Below are 8972 nucleotides of genomic sequence, written 5' to 3' on the forward strand. Positions count from 1 at the left end.
CTTTTGGCAGAAAGATACCCAAGCTCCCTGACATTCAGAGAATATAGTCTGTGTGTAGGAGAAAGGGTCTAAAATGCTGGAAGGAAAGAAGGAATCACTTGAGTTGTGCTGGACTCTGCTGCTTCCTGGTTCAACCCCTTTATCCTATTCTATAGCTTTATTCTTTCCTCACTCCCTGAAGGTGATATCCCGTCTGCCACACCACTCAGCCTCAGTGTTTCTTATCCGACTGGAGGGCAGGACCAGCCCATGAGATTTAGCATTCGGTGTGACTTTGCCTCTCCCACACATTGAATAATTTGGGGGGAGTTGTGCATCTATGTAAATACATGTTTAGGTAATGCTATACACAAAAATATGCGGGGGAGTTGGTTTTCCTTCTGACTGATGAATGTGTGCCACTTCCTTTAGACTCTAACACAGCAAAGTGGTTAAGTCTTTGTCTAACTCTGAGCCTGTGCCCCTTCCCACTGAAGTACTCCAGTGCTCAGATGCTGCGGCAATGATAGCAATAGAATGACAGTCCATGAGAAAGCATTATTAAATCAACAGGTCTCACTCATCTACCCTCTGGGTGGAAAAAAAGAAAAAGGCCAAAACCTTTCTGATGCAAGGAGAAATGAACACACTGCTGTGTCTTCACATTAAGTACAGGCTGAACCTCTCTAATCCGGAACTCTCTCATCGGCAACATCCATGATCCAGCATGATTTTAGTTAGCTGGGCAACCACTTGTGGGTGTGACTGAGTTTCCTATCTCCCATAAAGTTTGTTTCCAGCCATCAGTCCTGGATCTCAATGTTCTGTGCTGATATTTAGCTATAATTTACCTCTAAATGTCTTCTAAGAGCCCAGTAAGCTGTGGAAGTGTTGGTGAAGTGCTACACAATATTGACCTCCCGTGGTCCAGCAAATTCTCTCATTCAGCACAGGTCAGGTCCCCAGGGTGCCAACTTTGGGGTGGGTGGAGTTGCCTTACGACCTACTTTCAGCCAAAGTGCTCAAATAAGTCTGAAAACTCATCTGAACATTTGAAGGCTTTTGAAAGTCTGCACATCGTTAAGTACCACCTTAGTAGAGTTATTATGTAACCATTCTTCCCCTTGACAGCCCCCCAGGGGCATAGAATGATTGAGAACACCAGTGTTTTGGGGTTCTTCTGGTTCTTAATGATTCTTGGAATATCCCACGGTGCTGCTATCTCAGACTAAGATACATATTTTTTCCAACAATCTAAGCAATGTTTCACCTGATAACTCCAAGACAAAATGCTATTAGTTTAAAGCTAAGCAGCCCTATCATGCCATTCATTTTTTAATCATCCCTATGGATCTCTCAGCAGAAGCAACACAATATGATTCCTATAATGAGTAGCAAAGATTAGAAGGGTATGTAGAAAGTGAGAGTTAAAAAAAGACTGATTTTTAATAAACATGGCTGTAATAAGCTAGCTAAAAGGGTACCAGAAAGTTAACATTAGACATTTGTAATTACATTTACACATTTCTGATTTCAGCCCCTCTTTGCCACAAAAATGGACTATCTGGAGAAAAATACTTTTTTTCAGAGGATGGTAAAAAAGAAGCAGTAAAATATACATATGTGTTTGGCTCCTCGAATGTTTAATTGTTTCACATATTGAAGTCATGAAGAATATGAACTGTCAATAGTTTCATGAGGTTTTACTGTAAAACAATCAATTTAAAGAGCCTACAGAGTTAACAGAATATTAAAATGTTACTGTGCATTATTATGACTTCTTGTGATGGGATCCCTTGGGAAACAAAGATGAACAGGAAAAGAGTTCAACAGAACTGGCAATATTTTAAAGAAGTCTTAGTGAAGGCACAGGACCAAACCATCCCACTGCATAGTAAGAAATGCAAATATGGTAGGCAGCCATCTTGGCTTAACTGGGAAATGCTTAGTCATCTTAAAGATGCATACGAGAAATGGAAATGTGGACAGTTGACTAAGGAGGAGTACAAACATATGGCTGGAGAATGCCAGGGAGTAAACAGGAAAGTTAAAGCACAATTGGAACTGCAGCTGGCAAGGGACGTGAAGGGTAAAAAGAAGGGTTTCTACAGGCATGTTAACAATAAGCGGGTTATCAGAGAAGGTGTGGGGCCATTACTGGATGAGAGAGGTAACCTAGTGATGGATGATATAAGAAAAGCTGAAGTATTCAATGCTTTTTTTTGCTTCCATCTTCACGGACAAAGACAGCTCCCATACTACGGTGCTAGACAGTGCAGTATGAAAAGATGGAGGGCAGCCATCTATGGGGAAGGAATGAGTTATGAGCTATCTAGAAAAGCTAGATGTACACAAATCCGTGGGTCTGGATTTAATGCACCTGAGGGTACTGAGGGAATTGGCAGACATCATTGCTAAGCCTTTGGCCATTATCTTTGAAGACTCTTGGAGATTGGGAGAGATCCCAGGTGACTGGAAAAAGGCAAACATAGTGCCCATCTTTAAAAAAGGAAGAAAGGACAAATTAGGGAACTATGGAGTGGTCAGCCTTACCTCAATCCCTGGGAAAATAATGAAAAGGATCCTCAAGAAATCCATTTTGGAGCACTTGGAAGAGGGGAAAGTGGTCAAAAGTAGCCAACATGGATTCACCAAGAGCAAGTCCTGCCTGACCAACCTAATTAGCTTCTATGATGAGGTAACAAGCTCTGTGGACATGGGGAAGGCAGTGGATGTGATATACCTTGACTTTAGCAAAGCTTTCGATACAGTCTCCCACAACATTCTTGTCCATAAATTGAGGAAATATCGATTGGATCCCTGGACTACAAGATAGATAGAAAGCTGGCTTGACGGTCAGGCCCACTGAGTAATGGTCAACGGTTCAATATCTGGATAGCAGTCGGTTTCAAGCAGAGTGCCACAAGGCTTGGTTCTGGGGCTGGTGTTGTTCAACGTCTTTATTAATGACCTGGACAAGGGATTAGATTGCACCCTGTCGTGCTCCTTCCCCACTCTAGCAAGATAAATGCAGAAGTGGGGGCCAGCAAAAGTACCTCCAAAACCTTATCTACCAGGTTTTGGTATAAACTTCCCCCCCCAAAGTCCTAAAAACCTTAGATTTGGGGGATAAAATTCGCTGCCACCTCCCAAGTAATAATAAGGAGACCAGGGAGAGACTACTCGGGAAATCTCAGCCCCAAAAGTAAAAAGCAGGACACACACATTAACCAGTACCAGGTTAACAAAAAGAAAAAGAGAGAACTTTTATTATTACAACAATATCCGTGTTGCAAGCCTCATGACTAGGTGGAAGAGTCACAAAGTAAAACACATGGGGAGTCTCCACCATGGGCCTAGAACTGAGTTACAAGGAGAGTAAAAGAACATTTTTAAAAAGTGCACAAACATTAGATTCCACTTCCCAAATCATAAAACAATAAAGCCTAACAGATCTATTTAAACTTTACCCTACTTACAGAAGATTGGAGGGCCTGTTCTTGGAGGGAGCTATTCTGTGTCTCTCTCCCTCATGGCTGGAAAGAAACAGCAAAAGACAGAGAACAGAAGAAGGAAGAGCCAAAATTCAATTCTTACCTACATTTCTATAGGCCAACCCCACCTGGCTAAGGAGATCCAGCTCAGCTCTTAGATGTTTAGGTGTTGGGGTTTTTAAACTTCTCCCACTCATCAAAAACCATCACCATCATTTCAGTCTACCCTGATGCCACAGGCAGTTTTTCTGTCACAGCTGCCCTCAAGTGTCTCCTCCGCCCCCAGCAGTTGAAGCAGGCACTGAATAGGGAGGAAAAAAAACAACCAGCCTGCCAAAATAGTTCCAGATGTTGCAGAGAAGCAGAATGTCTACAGGATGGGAGGCTGTGAACTCCCCTGAGCATATAGTGCAACTCCTACTGCTTTTTCTCTTGTTCCCGTCCCCGTCAACCAAGAGAGATGAGGCTCTTTAGCTTCCATTAGGGCTATGTCAGGGCATTTCCAGAGTGTCTGGCGTCTTGCCTACTGCACATGCTGGTGCTTCCTCACTAGTCACAGGGAAGGAGTGGGGCTAGGCTCTCAAAGCTAATCCCCACCTTCAGAATCCATTAAATAAGAACTTTCACCACAGTTACAAGGACGGTAACATCATTTTACAATAAATGGATAGTTAATGACAGTAATAGCTTTAAAATTAAACGAATCTTTTCTAGCATAGCATTTACAAGAAATGCAATTTGCTAATGAGTGTTAAATAATATGTTAATGACAATTAACTACAATTTACAATCACACATTATTCTGCAAATCTCTGTTGCCCCATCTGCACTCTTCTTGTGTATGGAACACCTGCTGTCATCGGTGGAAAATTCCACATGCAGAATGTAGTAGGTAAGGTGCAATATGGTCCCAGCAGCTCATTTAACATGATGTTGTTGTTTTTCATTCTTTTCTTTACAATTTTGTGGGTGGAATTTATGTCTCAGGACATGTCTGCCAGTTTTCTGGTCTAGGGACTGCAGCATGTGGGTAAAGCAATAGAATGGGTCACAGGAGTGGGTTTCGTTCTTAGCTGAACTTGTACAACCAAAACACCTCATCTGCTGCTTCTTCAGATCTGCATCTCTGTAATGGAGAAGACAGTCCCGGCCTACCTCTCGTGGGTGTTGGGAAGCTACATTCAGTACTGTATGTGAGATGCTCTGACTATGCCAGTTCAGGCCACAGAAGTACCTAGATAGGTACAGCACCAGTGCAAACTGTCTTGTGCTGCCCGACCTTCATGCTAGAGTGCAGCCCTGATTAGAAGCCCCCTTGAGGTCACAGGCCAAATGCCATTAGAGTTTGTCAACATTTAAAAAAAAAAGTCACAAATTTCTCACCTACCCTCATCTCAAATCCATTCCACCTTATGCCTCCTAGCTCAGACTTGGAACAAGTTACCTTATTTTACACTAGGGAGCACCCTTGGGTTACACTCGTGTGGTTTTATTAGTTCAGTTCCACTCTCTGGTTAAACTAAAGGGATTGGGCTCTTTCTCTTTCTCTCTCTCTCTCTCTCTCTCTCTCTCACACACACACATTCATTCATGCCCTCAGGCACTCACACACTTCTGCAAGCAAAGGGTTCAGAGAGAGCCCAGGGATAGAATGTCTGGAGACACTGCCTGCAATCATGGACCCCAGCTGGGAAGCTGATCAGAAAGAGAGCTTCTATCATGTGCTCTCTCCTTTTATTGGGAGTGGGCAGCTTCTGTCACGTATGTAGGGTCCTTCCTCTGCATCCGTCACTGAGGAACGTGCCCAGACCTCTTTGGGTGCCTTTGTTCACAGCAATGCAGTCAGCAGCAGGTCAGTGTTGGCAGGACATTACAGTTTAATCCGTTTTCAGAAAATTTACTTGGAAATAGAGTGACTTGTTTCTTCCTCTTTCAATAAGTGCTGTTGATACTGGGCCATTTCCACCTTGCTGAATAGACCTTGTCAGCTCTGGCCCTCCCTCTCACTGGGACCCCACTCTTTAAATACCGCTCTGAACCACCCCCTCACTCATGCATCTGATGAAGCGGGTCTTTGCCCACAAAAGCTTATGCTCCAAAATATCTGTTAGTCTATAAGGTGCCACAGGACTTCTTGTTATTCTCCAATTTACAGAGTAGTGGCTCAGGCGGAGGCTTTACGTAACAGAATATGGATGTGAATTAGCACCAAATGTGGTGGCAGCATTAGTAGGGTGACCATCCATGCTGTTTTTTCCGGGACAGTCCCATACTTCAGGCATCAGGAAGGCTTCCTGGCTTATTTTAACAGCAGGGATAATTGTCCTGCATTCAGACGCCCTGCTGAGCTGCCCTTCCCTCAGGTCAGCGCAGCTGCAGCTGCAAGTACCAGCTGCTGGCTGGAGAGCAGATTTAGCATGTACTGACCGTCTGAGTGTGCAGGCAGCAGCAGGAGTGGAAGCCGGGGGCCCTGTCATAGGGTAAGGCAGGGTATGTTGGTGCAGAAGGTGGGTAATGTGTGTCCCCCTACTCGCTTCTTGATTAATATTTTAAGGAGACCTGGTGCCCCTCTTTGGGGCAGGTGTCCTTCTAGCCAGGGAAACCCCTGTGCAGAGAGAAGCCCTGCAAGGCAGCCACCCATGGAGCCAGGGAACACCCCCATGGGGCAGTCGCCTTCCGCAGCCACGGAACTCACCCCGCAGGGCAGCATGGCAGCCCCATTCCCATCACCTCGTAGCAGGTACATGATAACAGTTGGTAAATGTTGACTTTGCAATGTCATATACACCTCACTGCAAGACAAGAAGAATGCTTTTACATTAGAAGCCATGAGCATGTAGCATTCTCCATTATAAACTTCTGGCTAACTTCAGTTCAGTTAAACTACATAGTTTTAATTTTTTTACCTATTAGTTATAAAAAATGTAGTATATCTTTATCATGGGTGCTCAGTAAACAGTGTTATTTTGAACTTTTGTACTGCACAAGTCTGACTGATTTCCACTGAACTCGCTGAAGTCCAAGCATTTTTACCAAGTGTCCTGTATTTGGCATAGGGAAATATGTTTACCCTAAACAGTGACGTGAACACCTGCAAACGCATGGAATTGGACTGATTTCATTTTCAGATTTTCCCTGCAACCTTCAGGAGATACTGAGAGAATCACAGTGTTTATCACCACAAATGTCCAAAATAAGATTGAAAATGTAAACTCTGTCACAGGAGCCTTTTCGATCCCTGTGCCCCAGAAGAGCTCTTTGCAAACTTGCAGGGATTTCAACTTTGCAAATGAATTTTTGTTGCTAAATAACAAATGTTTTGAGAGAGAATAAATCTATAGTCAATGGGTAAAATATGTTCAGTTACATTAATGTGAATTCCCGTAACTCCCCGGAAGGCGGCACTGTAGTCATTATTTCTGAAGGGTGTCGTGATCTTGACAGTCTGGTGGTGGCTGGAGTTTTGAAGAGGTAACAGATCAGAAATAAATGCAAGCAGAGAAGAGCAGTAATCTAGGTGGCTCCATAAGAAACAAACCTTCTTAGACAAATCTGATGGGGAAGTGCCATAGTTGTTGGTTCCCTATTCCTGTCAAACTTCATGGCTGATGATATTCCTCACTACCACTGGGCCACAGTCAGTGGCTGAATGACACTTTTGAGGGGTGGCCTTTGTCACGAGCCAGAATAGCTGCAATTTTCTCCCCAGCTGCCTCTCACGTGGGGTTCAGAATGTTGTGTCCAAGAAAATATCTCAGTGACTTCGGAACAATCAAGGTCTCTGAGGGTATCATATCCAACTGTGCAGAGGGAGAGTCATAGTGAGACCCCTCCATTATGCTCCCAGTTATGCAAGTCAAGCAAGACCCTTACACAGAGGAGTGCATGTTAACTCAGTGAAAGGGGACAGCAACAGACATATTCCCCAGGAGGGAAATCAGGAAGTCATGTTCTCAGCATCATGTGCCTCTCTGTACTTCCCTCAGGATGAGGCAGCTCCAACGCCTGGTGCCTTAAAGGCACAACTTAGCCCTATATTATTGATCAAATCATACATCACTATGTACCTAATGGGAAAAATAAATTTAACATATTCAAAACTGTCAGTATTTTAAAAAGCCAACTCTTGTGCATGATAAAACCATTCAAAGTCAGATGTAGAAGTGACATGTATGGGGTAACAATGAATTCATCATTTAACCTAACATAAATGAATGAGCAGGTGGTGGGGAAAATTCCAGTTATTCCATTATCTAGAAAATAGAATGAATATTTATTAGAGAAGGGCAAAGGAAAAGAGCAATATACCATTAAGCAAACGTAACCCGGTAGACTAATAATGAGCAAAATCTATTAGGTTGCCTTACTCTTAAATTACATTGACATTTTTCTTGAATACGTCTTGCTCCTACAAAGGATTTGACAGTGTTTCAGTTTAAGCTTTTTGTGCTCCTTTACTGAAATATTTCCACTGGAAGACTAAATACATAGTTTGTTGATATTAACCTCCTGCAACACATTCAGTAAATCCTAATTTAATACACAAAGTTGGACACATCCATACTTATGAATAAAATCTAATTTGCTCAGATTCCATGGTTATTAGGTTACGTTTCATTGTACTCCTGAAAAGTGTATACTCTTCACAGACTTAAAAACCTGATTATGCATGCTTTCTCAGGCATGTCAAAAGCAGTGTTAGCTTGGAAAAAGCTTTAGGAACAGATCCGTTTCAGAATGAGTCCAGTTTCCTCCACTAGGGAGCAGCTTTAAAGTTATCTTCAGACACATTCATAAATCATGCCTCCACCCACAGTTCAGATTGTTTTCCTAACAAATTCTGAAAAATTCAAGCTTTTGGCTCATTGTAATTCAGTTGCAAATCTTGGGGAAATTAACCTTCCTTGCATGAGTAGTGTCAAGTTTGAATTTAAAAGTTTGAATAAAGGCCAGTGTGGAAGCGCCATGTCTTAAAATCAAATTAGCCTCCAGAGGTGTCCTGTATGTAACCCACAATGTCCCTCAGCGCTCCGCTCTGACCGCTGCTCTCCAGGTGGGCAGGAATTAGGTAACAGGAAGACCATGAATTTCAACTCAGGGCCAGGAAGCCTGTGGCTGTGGGTTCATGTTTGTATGAGAGCCTGAGAAATGTCTTTCTTTCCTCGCTATTAGTGCTGTGAGTGTACGTACACGTTACAAATAGCCCCTACATGGAGTTCGTGGTTCTGTCTCTACACTTGGATTTTTTTTCTGCACTGCCTGATACCAGCCGCTGCCCCACCACACCACATGGCAGCAAAGCTGTTGTGGGGGCTGTACTTTCATAAGAGGCCAAGAAACTTCTTCTCAGTGGTTTATATTTGTGTGCAAACTCCTGTCAATCCCCCACAGGCTCCATGCAGTTGGGGTCTTTCCCACACTCAGCCACATCACACGGCTAGTCCCTGACCCAATTGAAGGATGTGCCTGCTGTTCGGTGCTGACCATGCTTACAGGCAG

Source organism: Carettochelys insculpta, chromosome 1 (assembly GCF_033958435.1).
Source record: "Carettochelys insculpta isolate YL-2023 chromosome 1, ASM3395843v1, whole genome shotgun sequence".
NCBI classification, from domain to species: domain Eukaryota; kingdom Metazoa; phylum Chordata; order Testudines; family Carettochelyidae; genus Carettochelys; species Carettochelys insculpta.